The sequence below is a fragment of the Saccostrea cucullata genome, unplaced genomic scaffold (assembly GCF_032062105.1).
Source record: "Saccostrea cucullata isolate Sc308-1 unplaced genomic scaffold, CSIRO_AGI_Scuc_v1 ctg10580, whole genome shotgun sequence".
Classification (NCBI taxonomy): domain Eukaryota; kingdom Metazoa; phylum Mollusca; class Bivalvia; order Ostreida; family Ostreidae; genus Saccostrea; species Saccostrea cuccullata.
The window spans coordinates 2,567-17,325 of NW_026924207.1; the positions used below are offsets into that span (position 1 = coordinate 2,567).

The 14,759-nt window shown below is 31.5% G+C and overlaps 1 long non-coding RNA gene across 1 annotated transcript; it reads right to left on the reverse strand.

Annotated features, from left to right (window-relative positions):
* Positions 1–1,408: 1,408 nt before the first annotated feature.
* Positions 1,409–2,172, reverse strand: LOC134265954 (uncharacterized). Its single transcript, XR_009991870.1, has 3 exons — positions 2,042–2,172; positions 1,592–1,647; positions 1,409–1,511 (listed from the first exon to the last, which is right to left on the reverse strand). It is a non-coding gene; the product is annotated as an uncharacterized LOC134265954 (long non-coding RNA).
* Between the last annotated feature and the right edge of the window lie 12,587 nt (positions 2,173–14,759).

The window sequence follows — 14,759 nt, forward strand, 5'->3', positions numbered from 1 at the left end:
CGATTCTTTTGAAGGACTTCACTGATATAAAAAAAAAAACGTAATATGGTTTAAATCTACATGTTGGGGACATATAATTTTTTTATTTAGACTTGTCATGTGATGTCGACATCACATGGTTAAAGCAATTATACTTGCAGTTTAGAGGTCATCTATAAATTCCAATATTGCAAGGGAGTAACCAAGTTAAGAATCTTAGTTTAATTTATAATCCTTTTCAACACAATACGTAATTTTTGAAAAGTGCTGCGAACCTATATGGCTTCCCTCTTTAAATTGCTAAAATTTAATTTGTTGGACGGCAGGTTGAATGTTCTCTGGTCAACTACATGAAATATAGCTACAATTAATTTATTTGCAAGATTTCATGAGGTTCGCAGTACTTTTCAAATATCTTAATGCTTCTTGAGTTTATGTATAAAAATTTGACAAGATACATTGAGGGTATGCCCTTGCAAAAAATTGATTTATTAGGGCCCTTCCATTACTTTTTCAATGAATCTGCATACAAACACGCGACAGTATCACTTGTCTGGAGAATATACGTACAGTTATAAAATATCAAAATAGACATCGCATCCAAGTTAACAGCCTTTTATTTAACTGCAAATAATATTTAATTTGAGAACAAAAGACATATTTCATTGTACAAAATGTGACTCGATCAGCCTTTCACTGTGTACAAACTGCGTCATTTTTGCGAGATGATGTCACATTGACAAGTACATTGCAATCGATGCATCGTTTATATACTGTTGTTTTGGATTTAAAAGACGACGAAACTGCATGTATTAGTAAGCTTTTATGTAGTATACAGTTATCCAGCTTTTTGAAATAGCAAATAATTTATGTTGTGGTGTTTTGAGGAACTTATATCTTGTGTGACATTATAGTAAACATTTCCCGTACAAATTAGGCCCCACCTTCTTACTGTAACCTTAACTGTGCTCCGAATGTGGAACTACTAAATGATAGAACTATTTCTGGGGATTAAAAGACATGTTTTATTTTTTAGATCAGCGAGTGCTCTGATATAATTTTTCTTCAGTGAAAGTACTCAATTATACCTTATCTTTAAATTCAAAAACACTACAATTTCATAAAGCCAGTTCTCCAAGACCTGTACTGTTAGGAGAATTTTTGCAATAGGAAATGAAAACACAAAGTCTTTATTTTATTACAATTCTTCAGATGGAAAAATCATGTGTTAGTCAATCAATTGGTGCATGTATCTACAGGGCCATTTTATGCATAAAGTGAACCGAGCTCTTTTACTTCCTAGCCTTTGTTTTTATTATCTGCATATATATATGTATAAGTTTGTTTTTATTTGTACATCTTTAACTTAATCTTATCGTGTTGACATAAATTTATCTTGTAAAAACTAATTTATGATGCTGTGCTCACCTTTTCAGTAGCTGATTTATAACATCCATTAACCCTGTGACAATTTACCTTAGGACAAGTGCAGTTTTCTCTGCATCCTAATCCAAATGTTGGATATTTACACGCTACACACAGAAAAAAAACATCATAAAGATAGTGTTCATGTTTGTTTTCTTTATGGCTAAGTTCAAATAATTAAACTTACGCAAACATATATTTTCTTCTTCAATGTATTTAAATCCTCGACAGCACATCAGCGGACTGTGAAAAAAATCATTCTATTAATATATTAAATCAATTAATAAACTTTCTGAACTCACCAAATCGTGATCGTTATCAATAGATCCCCCTATTTTCAAAGGTTGTTTTGGATAACAATAAACGAAGTCAAAGAAAATAAAAAAAATATTTTCTCTATTATTGAGTAATGCATCATACATATATCCATTTTACTAGTCAAAGTTGTTGTTGTTTACTTTCGTTAGTTATTTATAAGTTTAATAACAACATGTGCATGATATCAATAGCTGTACATGTAAGGGGCCAATTACATAATGCATGTCAGTGCAATTTGACAAAACAAAACTAAAACAAGTGATGTAAGTTGATATAAATATCTCTACGATAAAAAAGTATGTTAATCCTTTATACATACCCGTCACATCGACCATCTTGACCACTGGTCGTTATTAAACAAATACACGTGACAACAATAAATTCCATTAATGTGAACATCGTGAATGATAGGTATATGTCTTGTCATCCTACATTTCCATTTGATATAAGCAGGAAACATACATTGTATTTATAAACTTCGTGTAGATAAATTATGTCGATTTTTATTATTTTCTAATTCACAATTGAGGAACTCTGCAATAAGGAAATCCTCTCTGATGTTGATCCATCAGATCAGATTTCATTATCTTTTCTTCAAACTTTGTGAACTCAATTATCCTCAGTTACTCAATGTATAATTAAATCTTTTTGTTTTATTAAAGTTTTCATGATCTACAGAGAAGTACTGTGCATTTACTCTAAAGTAAACTATATAAATGATTTGTTTTATTTCAGCATGAGTATTTTCTTCTTTTCAAATAAATGTATTCCACTTTTCAATTTCAAGTTCATAGAAGATATATTCAAAATTAATTTCGAACTGACAATTTAATTGAAGCTTAGCTGGTTAAGCTGGAAAATTCAACGAAGGTTTTAAATGAGTATGGATCCGTTTGCTTGGAGCCTCATGAAAAAACAGTGCATTTAGTTTTACTCATTACATGTAATTGTTTGCTCAGAAAAAAAACATTATGAACAAGTCATAAAATCTTGAATCCTTTCAAATGCGGTAACTATGTTTAACAGTTTTGTTTATCTCTTCAAATAAAAAAATCTCTGCATTTGAGTTAAGACTAGATGCTTTGATTGGAGTTTCTACGCAATTTAGCTAATAAAACGCAAACATACAATATCAGATGCAGAAAAATAAGTTTTCTTGATACACATCGTTTCATCCTCTTTCATCGCTAGGTTATGAGGTCGAATCTCGCCATGACTGACCTTATTTGAAAGGAAATGGTAAAACCGAAGATCTGTGTCACGACAGGCATTAGATCGATAAATATCCCTTATTGTTCAATCACCCTGAGTGACGAGAATACTAGGTAAAATAAATGTCCTTTCATCGGTACATGTATATAGTGACCAATCAAATTTGACAATAATTTTCGTTGTTTCGATGTTTTCGAGTTGAAGGCAACAGCAAGTGTTTTCTTCTTTTCAAGCATAAGATTTTGCACAAATCTTCAAATGAATACAAAAAAGGTCTGCTAGTAACTGGGGGCAATTGGTACCCATGGGAATCCCAATTGATTGTTGGAAGACCTGGTCTAAAAAACACTTATATAGTGTTATTCAGAAACTCAAGCATTTTTACATCAAGTTTGAGGGTACTTGTGTGTACGGCAGAATGCGTTTCAAGAATATAATTTTACAAAAGACAAATGACAAGGAAAGTTGATATAAGAGTTCCATTTTTCATTAAAAAATGCAGCTGCCAGTGATATCAAAAAGGTAGGATTTCAATTTATAATGGGGAAAGGATGTGTACAATGTTGGAAAGTCGAAAATTTTTAAGCTGTTGATTTTTTTCTAAAATCTTCTGATTTCAAATTGTCTAAATGTTCCTTGGAATTTTTAAGTATCCACATCTTTTTTACACCATTTCTTGAATATATTGTCTTTAAGTTCCACCTTCACTATTGTTCTGAAAAAATAAGGGTGGTTTTCTTTGAAGCTTACTGTTCTGTATAAGCAATGCAGAAGGGGAATGTGGTGGGCGGAACGACATGTATTTGGCGATCTGTATTATCCCTGTATACTGTCTTGTATTAGACAATTATTCTTTATCTTAAATACCACATGGTCAAAAAGTAATATTAATTCTGATTCAATTTTTAAAAAGCAAATATAAATAGTACATTCTGATATATTCCTATTATTAATTTTGGAGAAATATTTCCCTGGGAATGAAAAAAAAATTCTTCACTTTTTAAAACTTATTCCTCACAGAATCTACACGTACTTTCGGTCCAAACTAAAAGTTGAATTAGCAATAATAGAAAACATCCTTTCTCGTCGAACAAACTCGTACAAGTCCATTTTTGCGTTTTATTTTTAAAAACTAAAAATAACAATTTTATCAATAAAGATGGAAATGTTTTCATAGCAGTTTTATTCAAAAATCAAAATTTCAACCATATACTGTTGAGTAAAAAAGAGTAATTCAGATTTAACCAGGGATGTGTCTCACTTACAAATCTATAAACTTGAATTTCATATCAACATTGCCATTCAAAGCTCTTTGGTTTGTAACTTTGCTTTCGAAATATTGTTCTTCAGTGTTTTGTCTATTTTTCTCAAATAAAATAACGAGTTAAGTTACTCGAATTGTCATTCCAACTACCTACAGAATACATTTCGAGGCAATCTTCTCCTGTAAGTGCGTTCGGTTCCCCTTTATACCAGTTTGTTAAGTTCAAGTTTTTGTATGTGTTTTTCAGTAAAATATGTCCTCAGAGTATTCATCTGTTCCCCCGATCTACCAATTATTCCAGAGACTGCAAATTTACAGAATATGTGTAGCTAACTGACATGTAAGTAAAATATTTAATGCATTAACGTGTTCTTAATTGTAATATTATTTTCATTAGTAACAGTACATGTGTTTTCTTTTTGTTTCCTTTTTCAGTAGTTCCGCCGAAATATGGCTAAAATATTACCGACTCGGCTTTAAAATACAAAAATCAATCAATCAGTCCTTTTTCAGTAAAAAGGAACCATCAATGATTAATGTTTTCCCCTTGTCTGAATAATTAAGTCTTAATTGATTAATTAAAAACTTTAATCAATCAAGAACAGCGGATTAATGTTATGTTTTTCTCCAATCCAAGTTTGTTCTGCTTAAGTTTTTATTGCCAGAAGATTTGCTCTCATCGAAATGCAGCTATCCTGAGAAGAAAAACATAAAAGAACACATCTTTTAGAACATCTATCTTTTAAAAAGATATAGATCGGATATTACAGCAAAAAGAACTGACTTCTCTTTTGATGCTTATGAACAACATTCTTGCATTTTGTTAACATTTTATGAAGCGCAATAATGGGTTATCCACGGTAATTTTTATACATATTATGGAGACCTGCCAAGAGAGTGAATTGCTTACAAGGCAATATCTTGTGTTCCCAATAACCTGCCATGATAAAGGAAATTCTAAATTAACATTACTCTATTTTTCAGTCAGAACTGTTTGTGTCAAAATTACCCATGCAATAATATGACCTGAAAAAAATTAATATGAATCTAAATTTTAGTCCGTATTCATGTATCTTATGATAAAAAGACAGCTGATTTTCAAATCCGTAGGGATGGTGCATTACTAAATATTTAAATCTAATTAAGTAAATTCTATTACTTTTTAATGAAGATTTCTTTAAGATGTTTGATAATTGATTGAGTCGAATTTAATCTAGATTAAAAGCAGTTCTGCGTTCTTCTTTTCTGATTACAAAACGCATTAAAAATTTCATGAGAACAAAATGCAGTCAATACAAAATATATTGCTTTTAATTACAATTCTGTGTACATAATGGTTTTCCGCTAGTCAAAGTGGTGCACTATCCACTACAAGATGTCTCACAAGATCTAGTCAACTCCTGTAAAAATCATCTTTAAACACATTCACTCAATTTTATTTGAAATTTTAAGAATTCTTATTTATTACAATGAATTCTTATTTCCTTTGAATCCCTTAAAAAAACTTCAAATTTTAAAATCATATTTGACACTATAATAAATTGATGGATCTTTAGACATTTTGTTTGTTTGATTTATTCTTGCCCTTTTCATGCCAGAATCTATATTTTCTGCGACAGGAATCCCTTTTTATACAGTTTTTATACAGTTTCAAATTAAAGACTATAATAATTAAATGGAAATGAACAGCATTATTCAAGATAAAAAGTCCATTTAGCAATGCAAAATAGGAGCAGAGCAAACCTGGACCTTCAAGGGATCAAAGGTAGGATCAGGTGCAATGGAGAAGGGATCATCCCCTGCCGACCTTTCACATCTGTCGTGTACTCCTTGCTATTATCGGGATACAACGGAGAAACCCGTTTTCAATTCAGTGAACAACAATTAGTATGAAAAACGTCAGTCAGCATTTGACTCAATGATAAATTGTATTTGTTTACAAGGTTATTGTACCGATCATAGAAATTACAAAATTACGACTTAAAACGAGACTTCTGAATTTCTTGTTTCATCAACTTGTTTGTCAATAATTCACATCGTTTTAGAAATTGTCCATACGTTGAACAAACTTTTGCGTATCGAATGAATTGAGATATATAATCTCCGTATGCGGTTGATGAAGGTATTTTACTGCATCAGAGAAGGAAGTTGACGATTGTTATATTCAATTCATCACGTTTATCATGGAGCTTACTTGTTAAAATACAAGGAACGTTTTTTTTCAAATAATATATGCGAATATGAAACGTGTTCAAATCGGTGACATCTTGTATTTCAAGTTCATCCGGATATATCGTATTGAAATAAGAATGGAAATTACTATGATTGTTAATTGACAATACCTTGTCGATATATCTAAATATTGAAGGAGACAGCAAGTGTTTTTTATTCTTTTTTTTTGGTAAAAATTCTGTTTCATGCAAATACAAAAATAGGTCTGCTAATAGCAAGGCCCAATTGGTACCCATGGGAATCTTAATAGAATGTTGGAATATCTGGTCTCCAAATCCACATAGATACTTACAATCAGGAACTCAAGCTTTTTTTATGTCAACTTCGAAATCAAAAGTGAAAAATTCTCCAGAGGGACGTTAAACAATATACAATCAATCAACAGAGTACTTGTTTGTACAATCAGAATGTTTTAAACAAAATGATTTTGCAAGTGACAATGACAAGGTAAGTAAATTCACGAGATCCATATTTTTTGAGGTAGCAGTTGTCAATGATATCAAAAAGCCTCGATTCAAATTTATCCTGGAAAATGGTCGCATATAATGTTAAAAGTAAGAAATTTCTATGCTAAGGTTCCTTGGCATTTCTTAGTATCCACATCAGATTTTCACCACTTCTTGAATATATTGTTGCACAGTACTCTTGAAGATTTATATTCACTATTGTTAATATTTTTGTGAGAAATAAAGAAGAAGGATTGGTTAAACATTCACTGGAACCCGCTCTGTATCTTAGTATCATTTCTATTGGCGTGGGAAATCTAGTGAATCTTCGCGAAGTGGATTTAGAAACACTTTTTTCTGATTTCTTTCTCACAAATATTCATAAATTTATATTGATAAAAATTAATGTTTTTTTAGAATGACAATACTATTTTGATATTATTAAATATCATGTTTCGATAGATATCTAAAAATCATTATTCTATTGAAGACGATAAAATTTAAAGTAATAAAACATGCTGAGCAACAAAAATTGCCTTTAATTATGTAAAAACATCTTGTATTTAAATCCTCTGCAGCAGATCAAAGGCCTGTTTCATGTAATTGGAATTTGTTTTCATAGTGCCGATTTTCAGACGACAATTAAAATTTCTCCATTTTTTAATTTGAAAAGTTCATATCATGTTTATGTGTTTCAACGTGTATTTCCACATAAGTTTAAATTATTTTCTGGGCTCGAGATCATGAAACATCTTAAGCTTTAGTTAAATATTTATGTTGTATTTATATATCATAGCTAGAAGACATGTACTCTTAAATCAAATTAAGTTTCCACATCATTTTTCAAAAGAGTTGTTATCTGCAAATTTATAGAATAATTCAATTATAAACATTTTACAGGCATGTGAAAATTTGACTAAAGTAAGTCTGTTTCACCATATCGGGGCCTGATTTTACAGAACCTCGAGGTGAAAAAAAGCTGAAATTAGGAAATGATTGTTGTCTATATTCCAACAAGTATAAGATTATAACGCCATTACCAGGGCATCGGCCATCCTGTGCTCAGTTTAATTCACTTAATGTAAAAAGAAATACATATGTAAAGACTCGCATCTCTGGCAGCAAAGTTATGTGTAGTTTCGTGTACTTTTAAAGCAATGTTTTCTTGCAAAATGCCTGTCTTTTAATAATTTGAATCATCTATTTCAGTTGAAGGATTTTGTGGATCCTTGTTATGACGCCCTGTTCAAAGTTAATTTAAATACAATCTATATTGCGACTAAGAGTCTAAAGAGCAGTTTCCTGATTGATTAACTACAAAAAAAAAACTTTTCATTGTTCATTCGTTTCATTCTCTAACTGAATTAAGTCTGCAAAATTAAAATTAAATATCAAATTAAAAATATCAAAATAAAGATTGCAGATTTCTAACATGTACCGCAAAAAAAATAGTATACAAAATCAATTAATGAAATTACACAGCAGTTCCCTATGGCCTAAGAAATATGTTTATTGATTTACTTTCTATAGTACCGCATTCCCTTCAATTTTAGCTGAACAATACTCGTAAAAAGGCATAGTCCGCCATATTTCCCGTTCATCTACGCTATTCCTTACAACCCATATATAAGGAGCAGATCTCTTAACAGTCTAATGTATTTCGCTTAAGTAAGCACTTTATGTCTTGTCTACTTAGAAATGATCGGAATATCCAACCTCTCTAAACGTCTAAATTCCTCTTATTAAATGTAAAAACAACCATCTAGATGTCTTTTTTTTAATATACATGTGTAACAAGAAGAAATTGGCATGTGATACTTTATTTAAAGGTACATGGACACAGATCTGAAGTTAATTTTTCCTGTATAATATCACGACTTATTTATATGGATATTTCGTACTTAGTAGACAAGGCATAAAGAGCTTACTTAATGGGTGATATATGTGAACTCACTGTTTTCAAACGGCAAGTAAATTTTCCACTTTCAGGGAGTTTTTTTCATGTACATCTAAATGACGTTTATTCCCGTCATCTTTTTTTCGCGACTCTTTAGTTTGAAACCGATTTGCCACGATTAATTTCCACAATATATGAAACATTCTCTCTACAAATGCAAATTAAAAGTCAAGGGTCTGCGCTGATTAAGTAAAAAAAAGCCGTTAAAGAAAAACCTTATCAAGCAGAAGTTACCTATGCGGTTTACGAGGGTTGTTCGATATGTATTGTGTATTGTACCACAGCGCGATAACGCCTTGCATGATTTCGTCGATATTTATACGCCTGCATAACTCTATTTAATACCGTGCCATCAGTATAAACACGAGCCTTCATCTACACATGGTTATAAAATACGTAATCGTCATTTCATTAGAGCCAGTCGTTGACCACTGTTGTAAAAATGGTTGGGAAAAGGGTTGAGAATATTGAAGAAATTAGAGCTCATATAAAAGTTCGCACAAAACTCGGTAATTCAGTAAAGCAGATTTTTACTGAATTGGGGGAAGTTTATGGGTCTGATAAGGTATCTTATGAGACAGTTCGTAGGTGGAGACAGAAATTTCTGACTGGCACAGAGTCCGTCAAAGATGCAGCAAAATCTGGTCGACCTGTGACTGTATCAGGCAAGACAAATGTCTCAAAGGTCAAGGAAATAATTGAAACTGATGGCAGGTACACGATTCGTGATATTGCCAAAGCTGTTGGTATATTGCTATTGCGGGTGCATTTCATTTTGAAGCGTATTTTGAAAGTACGAAAGATTTCTGCCAGATGGATACCCCATATATTGACAGATGACCAAAAAACGGTACGAATACAAACCGCTAAGCGACTGCTAAAAATGTTTCCAAACTTCAATCAAATACAATTTGCAAACATAGTTACTGGTGACGAAACATTGGCTCACAATTTCGAACCAGTAAGAAAAGCTGGAAACAAATTATGGCTAACCAAACACGGTAGAAGGCCTGTAGTTGCCAAAAGGTCAATGAGCACAAAGAAGGTCCTTTATTGCATATTCTTCTCTTGTGATGGTTAAGCCGTACAAATTCCGGTGCCGAAGGGCAAAACTGTTACAGGTCGGTATTACTGAGATGTTGTACTGAAAAAGCTCAAGAAATATTATCAGAAACGACGTCTTGTGTCGGGATTTAGGCATGTTCGCCATCTTCATGATAATGCTCCATCACATACATCTGAGCTTGTTAAGCAATTGTTGAAGTCTGAGAAGGTTACCGTCTTGCCACACTCACCATACTCTCCGGATCTAGCACCATGCGACTTTTTCCTTTTTCCAAAACTTAAAAGTTCTTATCTGGTCAACGATACAAGTCCAGACATGCCCTTGGCTCAGCCGTCAGTCAGTGCCTCAGAGGTATACCTAAATCAGCGTACCGTGACGCATTTCAGAAATGGATTAATATTCAGAGATTAAAATTGTGTATTTCAAATCACGGAGAATACTTTGAAGGGATGATGTATAGAATGTCCATTTGACTATTTGAATCGAATGCTTTTGAGATGTCGTACAATACACAATACATATCGAACAACCATCGTATGTGTACTCACGAACCTCCGGGAAATCGGCAAAATATGGCTAAAATATTGCCGACTCGGCGTTAAACAATAAAAAAGTAATCAAAAAAGTCTAGAAATGCTATAGATAAAATAGAAGAGATGTCAAAAAACGAGCCATGCTTGTGTTCATTTCATGGTATAAGCGGTGTCTTTATGATAAAGACTGAATAAGAGGATGATAATTTATTTAAAAAACAAACCATCTGTAAATATTTGATCAAAACATTAGTAATTTATTTTATTTCTTGATTTTATTTTTAAAAGTCAGGCGCTTCACAGTTTCAAATCTTGTGAAAGTAGAGTTACATGTTTGCAATGGAAGCGGAATATGACATTGAAGAAGAAAAAAAAAACTATTGAACGGATGTAATTGAAACAACTTTTAGCTAACTATGTTTTAAAGGGAATGTTTTAATTGGAGCACTGTTATTTTACATTGAGCACTGATTAAAATGTATAGGGAGACTAGTCATGAGAACCTTATAAAAGTATGTCAATCATTAGAAAAAATAGGATTTTCGTTACATAGATTTTTTTATTTTTAAATCTAAAATTTCCTTTTTTTTTTCTTAAAAAATATAATAAAGAAACTAAATATTTACCTTAAATCAGAATTGCCATTTAATGCTATGAAGTTACATGTATAACATTCATCGAAAAGTCTCTTACATGTACATGTATATTATTAATTTTTTTCTTTCACAAATATAGTAAAGATAATCATCACAATTTTCATCATTCCAAACACCCCCAGAAACCATTACGATGCAATTTTCACTTGACCCCCCGTTAGGATCATTTCTATTCCAGTTTGTGTAATTCAATGTGCTGTTAGAATGTTCCCAGTAAAACGTGCCCTCGGACTCTTCATCTGTTCCCCCAATCCACCATTTATTCCCAAAGCCTAAAAATTTGCAATATATGGAGATAAGCATGTATACAAAAGAAAAAAAATAATTGAATGTATAAATATTTGGTAATTGATTCGATAAACATTCAGGAAAAGATTTCACAAACGCATCTGTTTTGATTTTGAATAGAACAAACAGTCCAGAGTAGGATTTTTTCATTCACTAAGAAATACTTGATATTCATATCGTTACTGTTCTCTCCTAATTCTGGATCTGTTAGATACTTAAGGATGTACAACACACCTACCCCAAAAAATTCCTGTCGTTTAATTTTCGTTATTTTTGTATATTTAGTACATGACTACATCTACTGTATGTATGCACATTTTGGACAAAATCGTTCGAGTGGTTTTTGGACAGGAACTTCCAAAAGTTACCCCCCTTTAGTTGTTAACGAGGAGAGAAAATTTTTAATAAATGAACTACTTAAACCTTGATTTTCAAAAAAGCTAGGTTAGATATCAATGTCAAATTTCACTGGCTTATTCCTTTAACCATTTAACACAAAAACATCGTCATCTTTTTGATATACATATCATCAAAATAATTTTTAAAGACCTTAAACTGAAAAACTATGAATTATCTAAGCCTTGAAAATTGCGTATTTTTCAAATTCAAAATTTTTTTGTGAAAAAACCTGTCGTTTAATTTTAGTAAAAAACTTTCTTTAGGTAGCTGGTAGTAAAAATAATCTTCGTAATTTTTTGTATAATTTTTGTACGACCAGTTTTGATTTAATAGCGGAAAATTACCCCCTCCCCCTTTCTCAATAAATCACGTTTCCGCGCGGTTTTCAGACGGGGGTCGATCACTTTGTTATATGAATTTACAAATACACATTAAGAAAATTAAATTGGAATATTGCTTTTGCTTCAAAAATATATTAACTTACAAATTTAAAAGTTCTCATATGTAAAGCATATTTAAATGTAGATTTTTAGGCAATTTTTGAATACCCCTATCACCCCCACCCCTTCCTTTTTTTGCGACGCAGACCATTAGCGTTTGACGAAACGTCGTTTACAGTGCAAATATACTGGTATTTCGTCATATGAATCCCGGAGGTATGCATCAGTTCTTAAATTCATGAATGCAGAATAGATATTGACTACTCTTTTTATATGTATCAGGAAAAAAAAAATACTGAAAGATTTTAGTGTTTAGTCCATATATGTATGCGTTATGCATTTTTTTTAAAATCTTATAGGCTACGTTTTTTTTTGATTCGAGGAAATGCGAACCGACATTGTTGACAGAAAGTCAAACGATTTACTGCAATAGGACATTCATCAATGCAGATAATTTCAGTACAAGTGAACAATTCTTTTCAATTCTATACTTACATTGTGTATATGAGGTCTATAGTATTCAATTCTCGGATTTATCAGGTCTTGCTGTAAATGTATCTGATTCTGTGGAAAACCGTGAATAAAGGGAGGAAAATAAACATCTCCTACATTTTCAGAGTTGTTCCTCTTTGATCAGTAAGGGTCTACATCGATTTTACATTGTAAAAAGTTTTTTTTTTGTTTATTTATTGTTATTTTATTTAATTAAAGAAAAAAAAAAAACAATATTTATATCGTAAATGCACAAATTGTAATGAAGACCATTAATGTTACATGTATATGGCCAACTGTACATAATGAGAATTTCGGCAATGTAAAATAAAATTATCAGAATAAAAAAAATGCTGCGCTTTGATCAAAAATACAATTTATTGTATATGATATGAAATTAAATAAACATTAAGGGATGGTATTTTATGTCTTGCTTTTTACGGAGTTTAATCGGGTTAATTAAAAAATACTTATTGATTGAATATGGTGCGCGCAATCAAAGCCAAGCCGCATATCCCAATTTTCTTTCATGATTGATATACATCGGGATCGTTTGACTCGTCGTTTTTACGCTTTATTTTTGACGTTAAATTTGACGTCACGTCAAACGTTCATTTGAATCTGAGTTATCTCCCCCAGTGTGTTGTACGTCTTTAAATGAGATCGAAACTAAAAATGATATTACAATGCAGCTTATAATAAGATATAGAGAGATACAGAAATAACCGCCTGCAAAATTTACAAATATGGCAAACCAAGTTCCTGTCGTGTAAAAACAGGTTATCCTCAAGGTATCCTTTTGTGGGTCGTCCGCGTGGCGCAGTGATTACGGCTTCTACTCTAGAGTTGCTAGATAGGGAGTCTATCTTTACGTCGCTGTTAATATTGTTGATTATGCCAAATAAAATTAATGTTTAAATTATTGTCCCATTTACTCCTCAAAAAATTCCTTGTACGCTTTTTTCTATCCTTAAATACGCATAAGCATGAAATAAAATCAAGTTAAGATTTATTTTAGTTATTCGGTGCATGCCTCTTTGTAAACTTTATTAAAACATTTTCAATATATACACTGATTGCATTAATACTTATACTCTGGAGGATATCTGGCGGAAATTGATTCATAAGAAAATATTGTTGATTGGATAGCCTTGCTGAATTTTCTAAAGAAAAAGCATTTATACAAGGCGTAATTAAACTTTTTTTTTTTGGGGGGGGGGGTGAACACAGGCACCTAAAGTATGTGTATTTTATTTTACCGAATAGGGTCATTCTTTAAACGTGAAAAAAAGTACAATCTGCTTGCATATAACGACATAAAGATGTGTTTGACGGGGAAATTTTATATTTTTGAGGTATTATACACTCTTACATTTTTTTTCATTAAAAAAAGGGGGGGTTATTATCCAGTGCCTGTTGTGTAAGTTAAGTCCCCCTCTTCTAAATTATCTTCATACCTACGACTTTGCTTATATCACAGATCTGTGATTTCAACGGGAATGGGAGTTCTGCCTTCTCCAGAAGGGAATACAAGGTCACTTTTATTTTGCAAATTCCGAAAAAAAGAAAAGAAACGTTAAGAAATAAACACATAAAGAAAATATGTAAAAGAAACTAAAGGACTGATTGTTGGTTTACGCCCTTTACATGAATTTCCCATAATATTAGACGTAAAACGCTTAAAAAGAAAAATATCTAATGATTATTTTATTGAATTATTATGATACTGGTCATTTAAAAGCAGATATACTTGAATTTCCTTTTTCTTAAAATCCGTATAATTTTTATTCCTTTGTATACCGGATCGATATTCACGACGTCAAGCGTGACGTCGCGATATTTTATGACGTTGTTCTTAAAAATGCTATATTTTTCAATATAAAACTAATTATCTTCAATTGAATTACGACAAAATGAAGACATATTACATTTTTCAGATAGATTAATTTTAATTCAATTCTATTTTTAAATACCAAAGGATAAACAAATTCGTCTGCACGATTTAAAAGTTATTAATATTTTTTTAATCATAACCTTGCCTGAAAACAAGCC